A 23,553-nucleotide genomic window follows, 5' to 3' on the forward strand; every position below is an offset into this window, starting at 1 on the left:
GGGAAATTGGAATAGACTGAAAGAGAATGGGAAAGAAAAGAGGGTGTGAGAGAGAAGGGAGAGGAAGAGAGAAAGAAAGTGTGTATGAGTGAGTCAGGGACAGGAAGAGGAGTAAGGGTTCAGTGGAGTGAGGGAAAGGAATGAGGCACAGAGAGGAACAAGTATGCAATACATGAGGTGAACGACAAAGTGGGGACATGGATAATTTGATATAGCTGGGAGAGGGAAGTAGAGATAAGAGAATTCAGGACTAAAAAGGGCAGCAGAAGGTTGTGGGGGAGGAAGGAGAGCAAGAAGAAAGTAGGTCAAAGTGCAGAAGGATAAAGAGAGATGGGAAGCTTGGAGCAGAGGATTCAACTCATCACTGTTTCCAGAGCACTGTGGGAATTTCTCTCCTGACCACTTCCTCCTCGAATTAAAATGATTTTCCTGATTTCACAACTGTAACAAAAACAAAGAGGGAAGCTTGCTTTACTTGAAGATTTACAGGCCCATCCCTCCTTCCCCTGACGGCACACATCAGGTTTCAGTTAACTGACCCAAGGCCCAGCTCAGAACTATTGGACAGCTCTTCCACTGTGGAAGGTGTGGACAAAGTAGGCTCATGGGTTTGGCTGGATACAATGCTAGACACCCCCACCCCACCCCACCCCCAACCCCATGGAAGTGCTCCCTACTCCCCATCCTCTTCTGTTCATTAGCGCCTCATTGTCCTCAGAGCCCGATGTTTTCTGAAGAAAGCCGATGACTCCTGGCCCGAGGGAGAATGTCAGGAGAATTTGATCAAGTAGAAAGAAAGAAATAAAGTAAAAGAGAGAGTCAGACAGACAGACAGGCATAGACAGAGACAGACAGTAGGTCAATGTCCAGAGATTTGAAAGACAGGAAAGTTCTCCCACCGACGAAGGAATCTCTCTGCATAGTTTCTTAAAGGTGCCTGACCCAGCTTTTCCATCTCCCCAAAATCCTACAGTTCCATAGCACCATAAGACTTAGGAGCAGAATGAGGCCATTCAGCCCATTGAGTCTGCTCTACCATGCTACCATGGTGGGTTTATTTTCCCTCTCAACACCATTCCCCTGCCTTATTCTTGTAACCTTTGACACCCTTACTAATCAAGAGCCTGTCAGCCTCTTGTGTTAAATACACCCAAATATATTTGGCTTCCACAGCTGTCTGTGGCAATGAATTCCACAGATTCACCACAATCTGACTACAGAAATTCCTCATCGTCTCTGTTCTTGTATGCTGAAGCTGTGTCCTCTATTCCTAGACTGTCCCAACTTTGGACTGTCCTCACATCCACCCTATCTAGGCCTTTCATTATTTGGTACATCTTTTAGATTAGATCAGATTAGGTTCAACTTTATTGTCATTGTGCCGAGAATAGATAAAAAGCCAATGAAATGTATTTAGCATCTAACCAGAAGTGCAAAAGAATAGAGTTATTTATAAAATAACTGTGAATAAAAAGTAAGTGCTACAGCACGCAAATATAAAAGTACTGAGACAGTCCAATATGGGTGCAATACTGCTTAGCGCTGTGATGTGAGGTTCAGCAGGGTCACAGCCTCAGGGAAGAAGCTCTTCCTGTGCCTGCTGGTGTGGGAGCAGAGGCTCCTGTAGTGCCTACCGGATGGGAGAGGAGTAAAAAGTCCATGGTTAGGGTGAGATGCCTCCTTGATAATGCTTTTCGCCCCCCCCAGGCAGCGTTTATGGTAGATGTTCTCAATGGCGGGCAATGAGGTGCCGATAGTCTGCTGGGCAGTTTTCCCCACCCACTGGAGTGCTTTGCGGTCCGATACGGGACAATTGCCATACCACACTGAGATGCAGTTGGTGAGCATGCTCTCAACGGTACAGCGGTAAAAGTCCGTCAGTGTCCTGGGACAGAGGTGAGCTTACCTGATGCTCCGCAGGAAATAAAGGTGCTGTTGATCAGGATGGAGGAGTTCAGGGACCAGGTGAGATTGTTGGAAATGTGGACACCAAGGAATTTGAAGCTTGATACATGCTCCACTACAGTTCCGTTGATGTAGATGGGGACATGAATGTGGCTCCTAGCATGCCTGAGGTCCACAATGATCTCTTTGGTCTTCTGGGTGTTAAGGGATAGGTTGTTGTCCGCACACCACGCGGCCAGGTGCTGGACTCGTCCCTGTAGGCTGTCTCGTCATCCCCTCTGATCAGGCCAACCACCATGGTGTCGTCTGCGAACTTGATTATGGAGTTAGAACCAGGTTGAAAAGGGAGAACAGAAGAGGGCTCAGCACACAGCCTTGAGGCACGCCGGTGTTCAAGGTGAGAGTGGAGGAGGAGAGGTGAAAAGGGAGAACAGAAGAGGGCTCAGCACACAGCCTTGAGGCACGCTGGTGTTCAGGGTGAGAGTGGAGGAGGAGAGGTGAAAAGGGAGTACAGAAGAGGGCTCAGCACACAGCCTTGAGGCACGCCGGTGTTCAGGGTGAGAGTGGAGGAGGAGAGGTGAAAAGGGAGTACAGAAGAGGGCTCAGCACACAGCCTTGAGGCACGCTGGTGTTCAGGGTGAGAGTGGAGGAGGAGAGGTGAAAAGGGAGTACAGAAGAGGGCTCAGCACACAGCCTTGAGGCACGCCGGTGTTCAGGGTGAGAGTGGAGGAGGAGAGGTGAAAAGGGAGAACAGAAGAGGGCTCAGCACACAGCCTTGAGGCACGCCGGTGTTCAGGGTGAGAGTGGAGGAGGAGAGGTGAAAAGGGAGAACAGAAGAGGGCTCAGCACACAGCCTTGAGGCACGCTGGTGTTCAGGGTGAGAGTGGAGGAGGAGAGGTGAAAAGGGAGTACAGAAGAGGGCTCAGCACACAGCCTTGAGGCACGCTGGTGTTCAGGGTGAGAGTGGAGGAGGAGAGGTGAAAAGGGAGTACAGAAGAGGGCTCAGCACACAGCCTTGAGGCACGCCGGTGTTCAGGGTGAGAGTGGAGGAGGAGAGGTGAAAAGGGAGAACAGAAGAGGGCTCAGCACACAGCCTTGAGGCACGCCGGTGTTCAGGGTGAGAGTGGAGGAGGAGAGGTGAAAAGGGAGAACAGAAGAGGGCTCAGCACACAGCCTTGAGGCACGCTGGTGTTCAGGGTGAGAGTGGAGGAGGAGAGGTGAAAAGGGAGTACAGAAGAGGGCTCAGCACACAGCCTTGAGGCACGCCGGTGTTCAGGGTGAGAGTGGAGGAGGAGAGGTGAAAAGGGAGTACAGAAGAGGGCTCAGCACACAGCCTTGAGGCACGCCGGTGTTCAGGGTGAGAGTGGAGGAGGAGAGGTGAAAAGGGAGTACAGAAGAGGGCTCAGCACACAGCCTTGAGGCACGCTGGTGTTCAGGGTGAGAGTGGAGGAGGAGAGGTGAAAAGGGAGTACAGAAGAGGGCTCAGCACACAGCCTTGAGGCACGCCGGTGTTCAGGGTGAGAGTGGAGGAGGAGAGGTTGTCTAACTTAACAGATTGGAGTCGGTTAGTCAAGGTCTAATTGCAGAGGGATGAGCTGATACCAAGGTGGTGAAGTTTGGCGATCAGCTTGGAGGGGATCACAGTATTGAATGCCGAACTACAGTCAATGAACAGCATTCTGATGTAAGAGTTGGGGCTGTCCAGGTGGGTCAGGGCAGAGTGAAGTGCCGTGGAGATGGTGTCCTCTGTTGACCTGTTGGTGTGATAGACAAATTGATGGGGGTCCAGGGTAGTGGGCAGACAGGATTTCAGATGTGATAGAACCAGTCTCTCAAAGCACTTTGCAATGATGGGGGTGAGTGCCACTGGGCAGAAGTTATTCAGGCCCGTGGCAGTGGAATGCTTCAGCACTGGCCCGAAGGTGGCGATCTTGAAGCTTGTGGGGACAACTGCCTGGGCCGGGGACAGATTGAGAATGTCCGTGAAGACCCCGGCCAACTGCCCTGCACAGACTCTGAGCACACGGCCAGATATTCCACCCAGACCAGCTACCTTCCGTACATTCACCCTGCTCAGGGTGAAAACCCCGGCCAACTGCCCTGCACAGACTCTGAGCACACGGCCAGGTATTCCATCCCGACCAGCTGCCTTCCGTACATTCACCCAGCTCAGGGTGAAAACCCCGGCCAACTGCCCTGCACAGACTCTGAGCACACGGCCAGGTATTCCACCCGGACCAGCTGCCTTCCGTACATTCACCCTGCTCAGGGTGAAAACCCCGGCCAACTGCCCTGCACAGACTCTGAGCACACGGCCAGGTGTTCCATCCCGACCAGCTGCCATCCGTACATTCACCCTGCTCAGGGTGAAAACCCCGGCCAACTGCCCTGCACAGACTCTGAGCACACGGCCAGGTGTTCTACCCAGACCAGCTGCCTTCCGTACGCTCACCCTGCTCAGGGTGAAAATCCCGGCCAACTGCCCTGCACAGACTCTGAGCACACGGCCAGGTATTCCATCCCGACCAGCTGCCTTCCGTACATTCACCCTGCTCAGGGTGAAAATCCCGGCCAACTGCCCTGCACAGACTCTGAGCACACGGCCAGGTATTCTACCCAGACCAGCTGCCTTCCGTATGTTCACCCTGCTCAGGATGGCGCAAACATCGGAGGTGGAAAGTGAGAGAGGCAGTTCACCAGGCGGGAGATCCGCTTTGAGGGTGACCTCCTTGTTCCCTCGGTCAAAGCGAGCAGAAGTAATTGAGCTCATCAGGGAGGGAAGCAGAGCTGGAAGGGGACACAGCACTAGGTGGTTTGGAGTCTGTAATAATCTTAATGAGATCTCCCAACATTCTTCAAAACAGCAGCGATTACAGGACCAGAGCCATCAAATTCTCCACATACATTAACTGTTTCTTTCCCAGGATCATTCTCATTGACCTCGCCTGGACTCTCTGCAATGTCAGCACATCCTTTCTTAAATATACAGCCTAAAGCTGTCCCCTCCTTCCAGCTTCCTGTTGATGTCCACCACTGGATCTGCTCCAGACAGGGAAGTGTATAAGGATTTCATCTCCCTGAGGGTGGCGTATCCTTCAAAATCTCCACTTTGATGATTGTAGAGGGTCTATCACTGGAGGTATTTCAAGAGAAACAATAGAGCCCAGTCTATCTGTGGTGAACTAGATATACCTGTCTGACTGCTCCTGTGGCTCCTCCCACAGACCCTGCTGACTGCTCCTGTGGCTCCTCCCACAGACCCCTGTATAAAGGCGACTGTGGACTGCTGCTCTCCCTCATTTTCCCAGGATGTAGTGTTGTTCTTCAGTCAATAAAAGCCGATATCTCACTTCCTAAGTCTCAGCGTGAGTTATTGATGGTGCATCACTATCACAAGTAAACCACCACTGAGCACATTGACATGGAGGGCTGCTGCAGAAAACTAGCATCCATCATCAGGGACCCTCACCACCCAGGCCATGCCCTATCCTCGCTGCTGCCACCATCAGGCAGGAGGTACAGAAGCCTTAGGACCCACACCACCAGGGTCAGGAAGAGTTATTACCCCTCAACCATCAGGGGATAACTTCACTCAAGTTCACTCACCCCAACACTGGACTCACTTTCAAGGACTCTTCATCTCATCTCATATTTATTGCTTATTTATTTATTTGTTGTTATTATTTCTTCTTTTTGTCTTTACGCAGTATATTGACTTTTGTACATTGGTTGTTTGTCCATCTTGTTGTGTGCGGTCTGACATCGATTCCATTGTGTTTCTTCATATTTTCTGTTTACGTCCGCAAGAAAAGGTCGTATATGGTGAAGTAAGTGTACTCCAACCTTTCACGGCCTAAAGCAGATTTACCTTATGTGTCTTCTGGCTCTTTGGTGGTTGTTGTTTTGTATGCCAGGTGTTTCTAAACATAGAAATGTAGAAAACCTACAGCACAATACAGGCCCTTCGGCCCACAAAGTTGTGCCGAACATGTCCCTACCTTAGAAATTACTAGGCTTACCTATAGCCCTGTATTTTTCTAAGCTCCATGTACCTATCTAAAAGTCTCTTAAAAGACCCTCCACCACCGTTGCCGGCAGCCCATTCCATGCACTCACCACTCTCTGAGTAAAAAACTCACCCCTGATATCTCCTCTGTACCTAATCCCCAGCACCTTAAACCTGTGTCCTCTTGTGGCAACCATTTCAGCCCTGGGAAAAGGCCTCTGACTATCCACACGATCAATGCCTCTCATCAGCTTATACACCTCTATCAGGTCACCTCTCATCCTCCGTCGCTCCAAGGAGAAAAGGCTGAGTTCACTCAACCTGTTTTCATAAAACATGCTCCCCAATCCAGGCAACATCCTTGTAAATCTCCTCTGCACCCTTTCTATGGTTTCCACATCCTTCCTGTAGTGAGGCAACCAGAACTGAGCACAGTACTCCAAGTGGGGGTCTGACCAGGGTCCTATATAGCTGCAACATTACCTCTCGCTCCTAAACTGAATTCCACAATTGATGAAGGCCAATATACCGTATGCCTTCTTAACCACAGAGTCAACCTGCGCAGCTGCCTTGAGTGTCCTATGGACTCGGACCCCAAGATCCCTCTGATCCTCCACACTGCCAAGAGTCTTAACATTAATATTATAGTCTGCCATCATATTTGATTTTTGTAGTTTATAGTGTTTTTATGTCATCACATTTAACCCTTTTCTCGCTGTTGCCATCAGGCAGAAGGTACAAGTGTCATGACTGGCCACTCCACCACATTCAAAACAGCTCCTACCCCTCAACCATCAGTTTCTTTCACAAAAGGGGATAAATACACTTATTCTGCTTCTGGTGTTCCCACAGCCAATCGTCTCACTTTACAAACTCTTTATGTTGTTATTTCATGATCATTATTTATTGCTAGTTATTTATATTTGCGTTGGCACGGTTTGTTGTCCGTTGATCCTGTTTACATACTGTTCTATAGATTTGCTCAGTATGCCCACAGAAGAAGAATCTCGGGGTTGTGTGTGGAGACGTGTCTGTACTCTGATCATAAAGTTTACTTTCAACTTTGAACTTTGCTGCTGCAAAACAACTCATGTAAGCGGTGGTGGAGGCGGACACGATAGGGTCTTTTAAGAGACTTTTGGATTGGTACACGGAGCTTAGAAAAATAGAGGGCTATGGGTAAGCCTCGTAATTTCTAAGGTAGGGACATTTTCAGCACAACTTTGTGGGCCGAAGGGTCTGTATTGTGCTGTAGGTTTTCTCTGTTTCTACGTTTCTAAATACAATGTAATAAAAAGGAATAAAGAAGAAAATGTAGAGGTCCGACTGCTGAAGTCCTGGGTTAGATTGTCCGGAGTCAGAGGTCTGCTGTCTGCGAGTCTGAGCCAGGATGTGGGGTTGTAGTCAAGGACTGAAGGCCTAGAGGCAGCCTGCCCTGTGTTTGGCCTAGAGGCAGCCTGTCCAATGCCAAGGACTGAAGGCCTAGAGGGAGCCTGACAGAGCGAAGGACTGAAGGCCTAGAGGCGGCCTGTCCTGTGTTTGGCCCAGAGGCAGCCTGTCCAACGCCAAGGACTGAAGGCCTAGAGGCGGCCTGCCCTGTGTTTGGCCTAGAGGCAGCCTGTCCAACGCCAAGGACTGAAGGCCTAGAGGCGGTCTGTCCTGTGTTTGGCCTAGAGGCAGCCTGTCCAATGCCAAGGACTGAAGGCCTAGAGGCGGTCTGCCCTGTGTTTGGCCTAGAGGCAGCTTGTCCAATGCCAAGGACTGAAGGCCTAGAGGCGGTCTGTCTTGTGTTTGGCCTAAAGGCAGCTGCCCTGTGGTTAGCCTAGAGGCAGCCTGACAGAGCGAAGGACAGATGACCTAGAGGTGCCCTGTCTTGTGGTTGGAAGTGTGTGTGTGTGTGAGAGAGAGAGGGTGTGAAAGAGGGTTGTTTTGCTGTTGTGGTCTTGTTTTTGTTGTGTTGTTGTTCTGAACATTCTGGGCACCCTATGGCGGAATGTGTGGTGATACTTTCGAGCTGCCTCAGCAAATCCTCGGTTGTGTTGGTTTTTAACACAAAGAACACATGTCTCTGTACGTTTTGATGTAAGTGTGATAAAAAGAATCGGAATCTGAATCGTTCATGGGGTCACGGACATTGTGCTCATATAGGACCGTTCAAAAATCTGATGGAGGAGGGGAAGAAGCTATTTCTGAATCATTGAGTGTGGATCCTCGGGGTTCTGTACCTCTTCTCCAAGAGGTCTTGGGCAACCAGTGACACAAGAGATTCTGGAGATGCTGGAAATTCAGAACAACTCACACACAAAATGCTGGAGGAACTTAGCAGGTCAGGCAGCATCTATGGAAATGAATAAACTGTCGCATCACACACTCCCGGGGTCAGATATAAAATGAGGCTCCCTCACACTGTCCTAACACGCATTGCCAGGTACAGACACAAAATGAAGCTCTCTCAACACCGTCCCATCACGCACTCCTAGGGTTTGACACAGAGTGAGGCTCCCTCTAAATTGTCCCATCACACAATCCGAGTATTAGACATAGTGATGTTCCCTCTGTCCCATGAGACAGTCTCAGGGCATGATTAGACACAGAATGGAGCTTTTTCTGCACTGTCCCATCATGTGGTCCCAGGGCAAGCAGCTTTGCAAAACATGTCAACTGATCACTGACCTAATTAGCGTCTTGGTTTCCTGTGATCTGTGAGAGCAACATCAACCACAAGTGGGACAGAGAGAGCAAGAGAGAGAGATAACACAAGGGTGCCTGAGCCAAAAGCTTGTCTCGGTCCTGAACTGAGGGTTCCTCTTTCTCTCTGCTAACCTCTGCTTCAGTGGCTGATGGAGAAATCCCCAGAAGGCTGATGGCTACACGTGGTCAAGAGCAGGAACCAGCCACAGTGCGATACACCAGTCAGTCAGCGGGTAGTTTGGAAAGTAAAAATCCCCGGGAAACCCAGAATTACTGCCCACTTTCTCTCTACCTTGGGTGATGGTGGTCATGGGGTCCAATGGTACAAATTCCTGAAGGTTGGGGAGAGCAGTGGGGAAGGAGGAGTCAGTAAGGGGGTATGGGGTCATTGAGAGCGAGGGGTCAGGGTGAGAGGTCAGAGGGAGGGATCCGGTCGGGAGAAATGAGGGGAAGGAGTAAGAATCAAAGTTTAAAATAAATTTTATTAACAAAGTACATACATGTCACCACATACGACCCTGTTTCATTTTCTTGCAGGCATACTCAATACATCCACAGAATAGCTGAATTAAAGAAAGACAACGCCAGCATGGGTGTTCAACCAGTCTGCAAATACATAAATAGGGAAATAATAATAATAAATAAATAAGTAGTAATATCGAGGACACATAATGAAGAATCCTTAAAAGTGAGTCCATAGGTTGAGGGAATATTTTAGTGATGGGGCGAGTGAAGTAGAGTCCAACAGCCTGATGGTTGTGGGTAATAGCTGTCCCTGAACGGGATGGCGTGGGGCCTGAGGCCCCTCTACCTTCTTCCTAAGGGTAGAAGCAGAGCTGGTTTACGATCCCTATCATATGTTGTGAGATTTGCTGTTTCACAGCAGCAGTACAGTGCAAGTCATTAAAATATACTATGAATTACAATGAGAATTACTGTGTATAAAATTTTTTGAAAAGATAGTAAAAAGAGAGCAAAATGTTGAAGCACACTACCTCACTACCTTGGAAGGTAAGAAGGAGAGGGGGAGGACGGGGTTCAGAGAGGGAGAGGAAAGGGTCTGGACATTTTTTCAAGACTGAAGATTGAAGATTCATGATGGAATTGTGGTAAACTATGTATACCTGTCTGGACACGCCCCCCTGCTGACTGCTCCTGTGGCTCCTCCCACAGACCCCTGGATAAAGGCGATTGTGTCTCTGCTCCTCCCACAGTCATCCAGCATGGACGTGCTCCATTTTACTGCTAATAAAAACCTTTCAGTATTTACTCTACTTCTGGTCTTTTGGAGTTATTGATAGTGCATCAGGAATAGTCAGTAAGAGGGAGATGTCAGCAAGAAGGAGGAGCCAAACATGAGAACGTCTGCAGATGCTGGAAATCCGAGCAACTCACACAAAATGCTGGAGGAACTCGGCGGCCAGGCAGCGTCTATGGAAAAGAGTAAACAGTCGATGTTTCGGACTGAAACCCCTCATCAGGACTAGATAGAGTGCGGTCGTTAAGAGGGAGGGGCCCACAAGACCATAAGACATAGGAGCAGAATTAGACCATTTAGCCCATCTGGTCAGCTCATCCATTCTATCATTACTAAGTTATTGTCCCCCTCAATCCCATTCTCCTCCTTTTACCCTGTAGCCTTGGATGCCCTGAATAATCGAGAACTTATCAACCTCTGCTTTAAATATACCCAATGATTTGACCTCCAGAGCTGTTTGTGGCAATGTATTTCACAGATTAACCACCCTCTAGTCCTGGACTCACTCACTATAGGAAACATTCTCTCCACATAACTCTATCTAGGCCTTTCAATAATTGACGGGTTTCACTGTGATTTGTCTCCTAATTCTTCTAAACTCCAGCGAGTTCAGGCCCAGAGCTATTAAATGCTCCCCCTACATTAAACCTTTCATTCCTGCGACCATTCTCGCGAACTTCCTCTGGAACCATTTCTCTGTACAGTACGATGTACACGTGAATCTGATTTGAAAACTAGTCTCTCACAGCAGCAGCACAGTTCAGTACAAACAAGAGTGAGAAGATGGTTTTTAAGTGTTCTGAGAGTCTTACTCTTCCACCACCCTCTCAGTCAGTGTGTTCCAGATTCCACCCACCCTCTCGGTGAAAAAATCCCCCCCTCATCCACTCGAACCCTTTTACTTTCCACCTCTATGCTCTTGCTTTCGATTCCCCCCACAAAAGGGAAAAACTGATTCTTTCTATCTGCAACACACACAAAATGCTGATGGAATGCAGCAGGCCAGGCAGCATCTATAGGAAGAAGTGTAGTTGACGTTTTGGGCCGAGACCCTTCGTCAGGACTGACTGAAAGAAAAGATAGTAAAAGATATGAAGGTGGGAGGGGGAGGGGGGAGATCTGAAATGATAGGAGAAGACAGGAGGAGGAGGGATGAAGTTAAGAGCTGGAAAGGTGATTGGCAAAAGGGATACACAGCTGGAGAAGGGAAAGGATCATGGGATGGGAGGCCTCAGGAGAAAGAAAGGGGGAGGGGAGCACCAGAGGGAGATGGAGAACAGGCAAGGAGTGATTGTGAGAGGGGCAGAGAGAAAAAAAAGGGGAAAAAAAGGGTGGGGAAGAGAGAATAATAAATAAATAAATATTGGATGGGTTAAGAATGGGAGGGGCATTAAGAGAAGTTAGAGAAATCAATGTTCATGCTACCAGGTTGGAGGCTACCCAGACAGAATACCAGGTGTTGTTACTGATGCACCATCAATAACTCACTCTGAGACGTAAGAAGTGAGATATCGGCTTTTATTGACTGGAAGAATGAACAACACTACATCCTGGGGAATGAGGCCGGGCATCAGGCCTCAATCGCCTTTATACAGGGGTCTGTGGGAGGAGCCACAGGAGCAGTCAGCGGGGGGGTCTGTGGGAGGAGCACAGGAGCAGTCAGCGGGGGGGTCTGTGGGAGGAGCCACAGGAGCAGTCAGCGGGGGGGGTCTGTGGGAGGAGCCACAGGAGCAGTCAGCGGGGGTCTGTGGGAGGAGCCACAGGAGCAGTCAGCGGGGGGTCTGTGGGAGGAGCCACAGGAGCAGTCAGCGGGGGTCTGTGGGAGGAGCCACAGGAGCAGTCAGCGGGGGTCTGTGGGAGGAGCCACAGGAGCTGTCAGCAGGGGTCTGTGGGAGGAGCCACATAGCAGTCAGCAGGGGTCTGTGGGAGGAGCCACAGGAGCAGTCAGCGGGGGTCTGTGGGAGGAGCCACAGGAGCAGTCAGCGGGGGTCTGTGGGAGGAGCCACAGTCGCCTTTATACAGGGGTCTGTGGGAGGAGCCACAGAAGCAGTCAGCAGGGGGTCTGTGGGAGGAGCCACAGAAGCAGTCAGCAGGGGTCTGTGGGAGGAGCCACAGAAGCAGTCAGCAGGGGTCTGTGGGAGGAGCCACAGGAGCAGTCCAGACAAGTATATGTAGTTCACCACAGTTACTCAACCTGGGTGTGGCTTCATCTTGACAGCAGAGGAGGCCATGGATAGACATATTACAATGGGACAGGGATGTGGAATTAAAACGTGTGGCCACAGGGAGATCCTGCTTTCTCTGGCGGACAGAGCGTAGGTGTTCAGCGAAACGGCCTCCCAGTCTGCGTCGGGCCGCACCGGTGGTGAGGGAGGAAGTGTAAGGGCAGGTGTACCATTCAGGGCCCCAGACAAACCTTCCAGGTGAGGTGACACTTCACCTGTGAGTCGGCTGGTGTGGTTTACTGTGTCCCGTGCTCCCGGTGTGGCTTTTTATATATTGGTGAGACCCGACGCAGACTGGGAGACTGTTTCGCGGAACACCTACGCTCTGTCCGCCAGAGAAAGGAGGATCTCCCAGTGGCCACACATTTTAATTCCACGTCCCTTTCCCATTCTGATATGCCTATCCATGGCCTCCTCTACTGTCATTATGTTGGCTCAGTCAGGAAAGGAACCCGATTTGCCACAACCGCGGACACTGCCACCGAGTAAGGATGCTCTCGCAGGCAGGCAGCTGAGTGAAGATGGCAATCACACACGTGAGAACATTCTGGCCAATCAGAGTTTCTTTGTAATTGTATTTAACTCCCTTCCTATTGTTTCAGTTTTGTTTCAGTCTTGTTTGAAGCAGAGCAACGACAGCGCTCCCTGCTTACCTTAGTCCATGTTCTGGGAAAGATGAGTGAATTAGATAGGTGCTGTTAAAAGAGCAGTGTTAATTTAGCTTTCGAGACACAGTGACGGCATTCGTGTTTAATTAGTTTGAGAGATTTTAGTTGGTGGCCCTGTTGGTCTCGTGTTTATTATCTTCCTCTGTTCTGTCCAGTTGCTTTGAAAGCCCAGTGAACTCTTCTTTCCGTGTCTGTTTCCTATAGTGGGGGAGTCTAGGACCAGAGGGCACAGATAGAGTGGATGTGCTGAGGATGTTTCCTATAGTGGGGGAGTCTAGGACCAGAGGACACAGACAGAGTGGATGTGCTGAGGATGTTTCCTATAGTGGGGGAGTCTAGGACCAGAGGACACAGATAGAGTGGATGTGGAGAGGATGTTTCCTATAGTGGGGGAGTCTAGGACCAGAGGACACAGATAGAGTGGATGTGGAGAGGATGTTTCCTATAGTGGGGGAGTCTAGGACCAGAGGACACAGATAGAGTGGATGTGGAGAGGATGTTTCCTATAGTGGGGGAGTCTAGGACCAGAGGGCACAGATAGAGTGGGTGTGGAGAGGATGTTTCCTATAGTGGGGGAGTCTAGGATCAGAGGGCACAGATAGAGTGGATGTGCAGAGGATGTTTCCTATAGTGGGGGAGTCTAGGATCAGAGGGCACAGATAGAGTGGATGTGGAGAGGATGTTTCCTATAGTGGGGGAGTCTGGGACCAGAGGGCACAGATAGAGTGTGTGTGGAGAGGATGTTTCCTATAGTGGGGGAGTCTAGGATCAGAGGGCACAGATAGAGTGGATGTGCAGAGGATGTTTCCTATAGTGGGGGAGTCTAGGATCAGAGGGCACAGATAGAGTGGATGTGGAGAGGATGTTTCCTATAGTGGGGGAGTCTAGGATCAGAGGGCACAGATAGAGTGGGTGTGGAGAGGATGTTTCCTATAGTGGGGGAGTCTGGGACCAGAGGGCATGGCTTCAGAATAGAAGGGATTCCCTTTAGAACAGAGATGAGGAGCAATTTCTTTATCCAGAGAGTGGTGAATCTGTTGAATTCAATGCCACAGATGGTGTGGAGGCCATGTCATTGTGTATAATTAAATTGGAGGTTAATAGGTTTTTATTTAGTCAGTGCATCAAAGGTTATGGGGCGGAGGTGGTGGCAGGGAGAATGGGGTTGAGAGGGATAATAAATTAGCCATGATCAAATGGCGGAGCAAATTTGATGAGTTGAATGACTCATTCTGCTCCTGTTTTTCGATCTACATACAATCAGTTTATGTACAGTATGCAGCAGTTACTTGTACATTGTAACTTACACAATTTATTTTCTATTTGTATTTATTGTGTGTTTTTGTTTTTCTTTATGCTTACAGTGTTTTCTTTTATGCTGCATCGGATCCAAAGTAACAATCACTTCATTCTCCTTTACACTCCGGCACTGAAGAACGACAATGAGCAGTTTTGAATCTAGATGTGGATCTAGGTCACACACACAAAGGAGCGCCTGTGGGCAGGTTAGGTAGCATGTTTGTGAGACAACAGGAGATCACCCATGTAATGGCTACTGCCCATCAGTAAATGCCCTCAAGAAGGGTAGGACTGAAGTGCCTTTTCAACCATGCAAAACAAGAGCAAAATAGTGAGGTAGTGTTCATGGGTGATGGGGTAGAGATGCCTCTCTACCAGAGGAGGTATCCTTCCCTCCGCTGGTCTGCTGCTCACCCTTGGGCAAGGCATAGCGCCTGCTTAGCCCCCCCGCCCCCCGATCAGGGATCACATGAAGCCATGGGAGAAGGTGGTGGATGGTCGTTTGAGCAACTGGGAAGACAATGAAAGCCTACGTCAGTTGCTGTGGCACATAATGAACGATCGAGTGCTTGTGGGTTCATAGACTGTTCAGAAATTTGATGGCAGAGGGAAAGAAGCTGTTCCTAAAATGTTGAGAGTGTGATTTCAGGCTCCTCTACCTCCTGTCTGACGGTACGGGAAGAGGGCATGTAGAACATAGAAAACCTACAGCACAATACAGGCCCTTTGGCCCACAATGCTGTGCCAAACAAGCAGTTATTTTAGAAGTTACCTAGGATTACCCATAGCCCTCCATTTTTCTAAGCTCTATGTACCTATCCAGGAATCTCTTAAAAGACCCTATCGTATACACTTCCACTACTATCACCAGCAGCCCATTCCATTACTCACCACCCTCTGCATAAAAAACTTACCCCTGACATTTCCTCTGTACCTACTTCCAAGCACCTTAAAACTGTGCCCTCTCATGTTAGCCATTTAAGTCATGGGAAAAAGCCTCTTACTAACCACACGATCAATGCCTCTCATCATCTATACACCTCCCATCCTCTGCCGCTCCAAGGAGAAAAGGCCAAGTTCCTCCAACCTGTTCTCATTGGGCATGCTCCCCAATGCAGGCAACATCCTTGTCAATCTCTCCTGCACCCTTTCTATAGTTTTCACATCCTTCCTGTAATAAGGCGACCAGAACTGAGCACAGTACTCCAAGTGGGGTCTGACCAGGGTCCTATAAAGCTGTAACATTACCTTTGGCTTTTAAACTCAATCCCACGGTTGATGAAGGCCAATGCACCGTTGAACTCCATCTGCCACTTCTCAGTTCAGTTTTGTATCCTATCAATGTCCCACTGTAACCTCTGACAGGCCTCCACACTATCCACAACACCCCCAACCTTTGTGTCATCAGCAGATTTACTAGTCCATCCCTCCACTTCCTCATCCAAGTCATTTATAAAAATCACGAAGATAAAGGGTCCCAGACAGATCCCTGAGGCACACCACTAGTCACCGGCCTCCATGTAGAATATGACCCATCTATATCCAAGCTATGCTTTCTGTGGGCAAGTCAATTCCGAATCCACAAAGCAAGGTCCCCTTGGATCCCATGCCTCCTTACTTTCTCAATAAGCCTTGCATGAGGTACCTTATCAAATGACTTGCTGAAATCCATATACACTACACCTGCTGCTCTACCTTCATCAACGTGTTTAGTCACATCCTTAAAAAAATTCAATCAGGCTCGTAAGGCACTGCCTGCCTTTGAGAAAGCCATGCTGACTACTCCTAATCGTATTATGCCTCTCCAAATGTTCATAGATCTCAGGATCTTCTCCATCAACTTACCAACCATTGAAGTAAGACTCACTGTCCTGGATGGTGAGGATCTCCAGTGTCGGACGTCACCACTGCTTGAAGAAACCCTTGAAGATGGGGAGGATGGAGCTGGCTGATTCTACAAACCTCTGCAGCTTTTCCTCATCCTGTGCATTGGAGCCTCCATAGCAGGTGGTGGGGCCTCCAGTCCAGTGTAAAAAGTTTTACACAAGAGAGTGGTGGGTGCATGGAATGCACTGCTGGCAGTGGTGGTAGAAGCAGATACAACAGGGTCTTTTAAGAGCTTCTTATATAGATACATGGAGCTTAGAAAAATAGAGGGCTATGCACTAGGGAAATCCTAGGCAGTCTCTAGAGTAGGTTACAACATTGTGGGCCAAAGGGCCTGTAGTGTGCTGTAAAATTTCTATGTACTATGTATATATCACCATATATTACCTTGAAATTCATTTTCTTGCAAGCATTTATAGGAAAATAAAGAAATCCAATAAAATTTCTGAAAACCACATGTAAACTAAGACTGACAAACAACCAATGTGCAAAAGAAGACAGATCGTGAATATAAATAAATAAACAAAAATACAATTTATTAAATAAATAATACGGACAACATGAGTTGTAGAGTCCATGAAAGTGAGTCTGTAGGTTTGTGGGATCAACTCAGAGTTGAGGTGAGTGAAGTTCAGGAGCCTGATAACTGTTCCTGAACCTGCTGGTGGGGGACCTGAGAGGTCTTCACCTCCTTCCTGATGGTAGCAGTAGGAAGAGATCATAGCCCAGATGGTGGGGGTCCTCGAAGATGGATGCTGCTTTGCTGTAGCAGTGCTTCTTGTAGATGTGCTCAGTGGTGGAGAGGGGTTTGTCTGTGATCGACTGGATTGCATCCCTCACTTCCTTAAGACGTTTCCTCTCCTGAGCATTGATGTTTCTCTAGGCCAGGATAAAAGCAGGTTGGTAGGCACCTGCAACAGTTTGCCCGGGGTGACAGTGGAAGCCGAAACTGCAGTGCGTTTAAGAGGCTGTTCGGCAGCCACATGAATATGCAGGGAGTGGAGGGATGTGGACCATGAACAGAATGAAAAGTACTTTCTTCTTCTCCATAGATGCTGCCTGACCTGCTGTTCTTCCAGTATTTTGTGTGTGCTGCTTAAGATTTCCATCATCTGCTGAATCCCTTACGATTATTATTGTGGTCAGCACAAACTTAGTGGGCCGAAGGGCCTGTTTCTGTACTGTAATGTTCTGTGTTGCGTGACCAACCTCTTCCCTATCCTTATTCCCCCTCAAATACCCTCCAATGCTACATTGCTATCTCTCTTGCCTTCTAACCCACTCCCTGAATCCCACTTCCATGCCTCCTTTTCCTCCTGCTCTATTTCCCAATACCTGGCTCAATTTTACTGCCCGGACCCCAGCCCTTCTCCCTCCTTTTCTTACGCTGCATCAGCCTCTTCCCTCAGTGTCATTCTCCGCCCTCCTTTAATGTGAGACCCTCTTCTTGAATCCCTTTCTGAAGCCTCTCCTCAAGCCCCACTGTCTCCCTCCACTTCCCCTTGCCTAGCTCCCCATGCACCCACCTTCCAATCCTGCCCCAAGGGTTGTGAGGACCCTCACTGAGCAGATCCCACCGCTCACCAATGCTCCATTATGGAGAGAAAAAGATGACACATCAGTGAGGGACAGATTGCCCTGTTACCGCGGCAACCAACCAGCGAGCTGATTGTCACCCACCTTTTCATTGATCAACTGAATCACTTAAAAAGGAGATTTCGAACCAGGAATACTCTAAACGCTAATAAAACAGTGCGCTTATCGCAGAGATAATTACATCATTATCCTTTCCTCAATGTCCATTTCGGCTCTCTTTAGCCACATGTTTAACATGAAGTCAACAATGAAGGACCCATTAGTCACACACTGAAAAATTCCATCTGGTGATTCACTGAGCTGTGGTAAGATCCTAGTGTTCTAAAGAACCAGTGGAGTTTACTTTTCTCATTTTTGATCCATGAATAAGCTGAGAGCCTTGTCCCCATTGGTGGTCATCTTACACACTCCTTCTCCTCCATGCATCCTTGCCAGGACTTACTGGTAGTACAGAGATTATGATGCAAGATCAGTAACCCTGAGGACCTCCTGTAACTTTAGGAGTCGAAATCCTGAGCTAGGATATAACCTCTGGTTATAATCTTGGATTTGGAGTAAAGAGTTATTAAAACAAAACCCAGGAGGTTTACACAATGTTCTCCCCGTGAGTGCATGGGTTCCTCCAGGAGTTCGGCTTTCCTCCCACATTCTAAAGATGTACCAATTAATAGGTTAGATAGATAGATAGATAGATACTTTATTCATCCCCATGGGGAAATACAACATTTTTTCCAATGTCCCATACACTTATTGTAGCAAAACTAATTACATACAATACTTAACTCAGTATAATATGATATGCATCTAAAATCACCCTCTCAAAAAGCATTAATAAATAGCTTTTAAAAAGTTCTTAAATAGTTCTTAATTGGTCATTGTAAATTATTCTGTAATTAGGCTAGTGTTATATAGGCAAGTTGCTGGGCAGTGTGGCTTGTTGGGCCAGAAAGGCCTAGTCCACACTGGATCTCCCCATAAATAAATATGTCTTAGTCCTTTCCCATAAATGCTACCGCCAAGAAACTACCCCAGTGGCTCTACTTCCTCAGAAGGCTAAGGAAACTCAGTAGGTCTCCACTATTCCTCACCAATGTTTACAGATGTGGCATAGAAAGCATCCTGCCTGGACGTGTTACAAACAAGAGAGAATCTACAGATACCGGAAATCCAAGTAACACACACACAAAATACTGGAGGAACTCAGCAGGCCAGATGGCATTTATGAAAAAAGTATAGTCGACGTTTCAGGCCGAGACCATTCAGCAGGACTGGAGAAAGAGAGATGAGGAGGAGATTTAAGAGGAGGGGGAGGGGAAGAGAGAAACACAAGGTGATAGGGAGGGTGAGGGATGAATTTAATAGCGGGGAAGTTGATAGGTGGAAGAGATACAGGGCTGGAGAAGGAGGAGTCTGATAGGTGGGGATAGAAGGCCATGAAAGAAAGAAAAGTGGGGGAGGAGCACCAGAGGGAGGTGATGGACAGGCAAAGAGAAAAGATAACAGAAGGAAAAAGGGATGGGGCCGGTGAAGGAGAGGGTGGGGATGGGGGAAGCCATTACTGGAAGTTTGAGAAATCGATGTTCCTGCCATCAGGTTGGAGGCTACCCAGAGGGAATATAGGGTGTTATTCCTCCAACCTGAGTGTGGCCTCATCATGTCAGTAGAGGAGGCCATGGATTGACATATCGGAATGGGAGTGGAAAGTGGGATTAAAATGAGCGGCCACTGGGAGATCCCACTTCTTCTAGTCTGCCAGAGCCTCCCTCTGGTGCTCGTTCATGGTTGTTCTGACAAATTTTTCTACAGAAGAGGCTTGCCATTGACTTCTTCTGGGCAAGTATCTTTACAAGATGTGTGACCCCAGCTACTATCAATACTCTTCAGAGATCATCTGCCTGGTGCCTGTGGCCACATAACCAGGACTTGTGATATGCACCAGCTGCTCATACGCCCATCCCCCACCTGCTCCCATGGCTTCACGTGGCCCTGATTTGGGGTTTAGCAGGTGCTACACCTTGTCCAAGGATGACCTGTAGGCTAGCAGAGGGAAACAGCACTTTGCACCTCCTTTGGTAGAGTCGTATCTCCACTCCAACACCCAACTATTGGATATTTTATCTAGACCTTGATATTGAAAGTAGATTTCAATGAGATTCCCCCTTCATCAATGTTCCCTCTAATTTGTAATGACCAGTGTGTGTAAATGTTTTGTGTTGTGCAATTTTTTGCCCAGTGACAACAACATGTGCGCACTGAATAATTTCTTCAATAAAAATAATATAAAGAAGTCAGTTCTAATATCTGCAGACAAATCATTGCAAACTTCATGTTGGCAACACCATCTGCATCAGACACCAGAAACAGAAATGTGATCGTGAACTATACTTACTGTGCCAATGAGGTAGAGGGTAACAACCTTTTGTGTGCAGTTTCAATTCCTTTCTGCACTAGTCGCAAAGGTTGTGTGTGTGCACACACCTTTGAGGGAACATTGCCCTTTATTCTTCTAAACTCAAGCAAGTACAGGCCCAGAGCCAACTAACAGCTCTTCTAGTTTAACCCTTTCATTCCCAGGATCATTCTTGTGAATTTGCTGTGGACTCTCTCCAGTACAAGCACATCCATACTTAAATATGGGGCCTAAAACTCCTCAAGATATTCCAAATGTGTTCTGACCAATGCCCTATAAAGCCTTCTTTGCTTTGCCTGCAATTCAACAACATGTTTCCTTAACTACTGAGAACAAACCCTTTGTCTCACCTGCTCCTTGTAAAGTTGTAGCAAACTTTACAACTATTTTTAATCACACCTGTGCAATAAAGATTGGAATATCACAAGCTGTGATAAACATAAAGCACAGAATAGCTCAATGTTATGCTGGCCTTTCAATCTACTCTAAGATCAATCTAACCATTCCCTCTCACACAGCCCTTCATTTTTTTTTCCACCCATGTGCCTATCTACGATTCTCTTAAATATCACAAATGTATCAGCCTCTATCACCACTCCAGGCAGTACATTCCACACACCCACCTCTCTCTGTGTGTAAAAGTCCTACTTTTGATATCCCCCCTGCATTTTCCTCCAATCACTTTAATGTTAATCCCCTTTATATTAACCATTTCTGCCTTGGGAAAAAGTCACTGCTTATCCCTTCAATCTGTGCCTTTTACCATCTTATACACTATCAATTTCCCTCTTATCCTCCTTCACTCCAAAGAGAAAGTCCCAGCTCACTCAACCTTCTCTCATAAGAAATACACACTAATCCAAGCAGCACCCTTGAAAATGCCCTCTGCACCCTCACACTCAGAGCGATATCACACAGTGACAATTTGAATTAGTCATTAGATGGAGAATGAAAGCAAAAAGAGTCTGGCATTTCTGTGAGGCTGTCCCAGTCCCTGAAAAAGATGTAGGGGAGGAAGGAGGAGGAGTAGTAGTCACTTTGCCCCAAGACATGATTTTTTTTGGGAATTTGGACCTGACTACAATTTCTTACTGTGAGAGTTGAATCACGTTAATCTTGTCAGCTGCCCAGACACCAGTAACACAACATCTGAAAATCATTATTATCTGAGCAATGCTGGTGTGACGTGTTATGGTGTCATTAATTAAAAACATAGGACGTGGTCCAATTTCAGCAAACTGGCTACTGTCAGTACACAATGGGCTTGTAACTGTAGTAACTGCACTCTCTCTCCAATTACAGCAGAATTGAAGAGACCATAAGACCTAAGAGTAAAATTGAGCCATTCGGCCAATTACAGCAGAATTGAAGAGACCATAAGACCTAAGAGTAAAATTGAGCCATTCGGCCAATTACAGCAGAATTGAAGAGACCATAAGACCTAAGAGTAAAATTGAGTCTGCTCCATCATTGCAAATTCATTATCCCTCTCAACCCATTTCTTCTGCCTTCTCCATGTATTCTTTGACACCCTGACTAATCAAGAAACTACTAACCTCCGCTTCAAGTATACCCACTGCCTTGGCCTCCATAATCGTCTGTGGAAATGAATTCCACAGATTCTTCACCCTCTGGTGAAAAAGACTCCTCCTCATCTATCTTCTAAATGGAGATCCCTCTACATTGAGGCCGTGCCTCCCCAACGATAGGAAACAACCACTCTATCTAAGCCTTTCAATATTCAATGAGACCACCCCCCTCATTCTTCTAAACTCCAGTGTGTACAGGCCCAGAGCCAACAGATCTACCCCTTGCATTCCAGGAATTACTCCTGTGAACATGAAGAGACTGAGCCAAGTGTTATAACCGACACAAAGTGGAGACTTCCTGGGCCCCACACATTGATGCAATAAAGAAGAAAGACACCAGTCACTGCACCTCATCAACAGCTTGAGGCGATTTGGTATGTCACTAGATGCACTTACAAACTTCTACAGATGTATGATGATGTCCATTCTGACGTGCATGGCGGATCCAATGAGTAGGTTTGAAAGAGGCTGCTGAAGACTGAAGACACATCCAGCTCTATCACAGACATAACTCAGACCAGCATTGAGCACAACTTCAAAAGAAGCATCCATTACAAAATACCCTCACCAGCTGCGACGTGACCGCTTCTCATTAATTCCATCAGGGAAGAAGTACAGAAGCCTGAATATCCCCACTCAGGGATTCAGGAAAAGCTTCTTCCCAGCTGCCATCAGATTTCTGAATACTCTACAAACCAATCGACACTACCTCTTTTTGTTTGCACTATTTATTCTTATAATTAATGCAAGAGTCTGGCCCTGTGGCTCAGAAGGGTAGGGAAAGGAAGAGGATGGCAGCAGTGATAGAGGACGCTATAGTTAGGGGGTCAGACAGGCGATTCCGTCGATGCAGGAAAGAAGCACGGATGGTAGTTTGCCTCCCAGGTGTCAGGGTTCGGGATGTTTCAGATCGCGTCCAAGATACCCTGAAGTGGGAGGGAGAACAGTCAGAGGTCATGGTACATTTTGGTACCAATGACATAGGCAGGAAATGGGAGGAGCTCCTAAAAGCAGACTACAGGGAGTTAAGAAGGAAGTTGCAATTACGTATAATCTAAGAAATGAATATGATATATTTTTGAAAATTTGGCTCCCATACTTACAAAAGATAGGATTAAATACACAGGTCCTTTGAAGATAAAATCATAGTAATTGGGGAAAGTAAAAATAAATATCAAAATTATTTTGAACTCCATGGAGCATGTGGGGATCCTCCGATATCCAGGCAATCTTTCTCTTCTTTCTTTTTTTTCCCTTTTTTTTAGATAAGGGTTAAGGGGGGGGGGAGGGTCAACATTATTTTTCTTACTATTTTATTATCACATTTATTCCTTGTAATTTCTAAAATTTAAAAAATAAATATTTTTTTTAAAAAAAGAAGGAAGTTGAGAAATAGTAATCTTGGGATTACTGCCTATGCCACGTGACAGTGAGTATAGGAATAGAGTGAGGTGGAGGATAAATGTGTGGCTGAGTGATTGGAGCAGGGGGCAGGGATTCAGATTTCTGGATCATTTGGGACCTCTTTTGGGGCAGGAGTGACCTGTACAAAAAGGACAGGTTTCACTTGAATCCCAGGGGGACCAATATCCTGGTGGGGAGGTTTGTGAAGGCTATTGCAGAGAGTTAAAGTAGGATTACTGGGGAGTGGCAACCAAACTGATGAGACGGAGGAAGAGGCAGTTGACTCACAAACAGAGAAAGCTTGGAGACAGTGTGATAGGGAGGATAGTCAGGAGGTAGAAAAGGGAAGTGTTCAGACTGATGGTTTGAGATGCGTCTATTTTAATGTAAGGAGTATTATGAACAAAACGGATGAGCTTAGAACATGGATCGGTATTTGGAGATATGATGTGCTGGCCATTACAGAGACTTGGATGGCTCAGGGGCAGGAATGGTTACTTGGAGTGCAAGGCTTTAGATGTTTCAGAAAGGAAAGGGAGTCAAAAGAGGTGAGGGTGTGGCACTGTTGATCAGAGATAATGTCATGGCTCCAGAAAAGAAGGAAGACATGGAGTC

This window comes from Hemitrygon akajei, chromosome 2 (assembly GCF_048418815.1).
Source record: "Hemitrygon akajei chromosome 2, sHemAka1.3, whole genome shotgun sequence".
Taxonomy (NCBI): Eukaryota; Metazoa; Chordata; class Chondrichthyes; order Myliobatiformes; family Dasyatidae; genus Hemitrygon; species Hemitrygon akajei.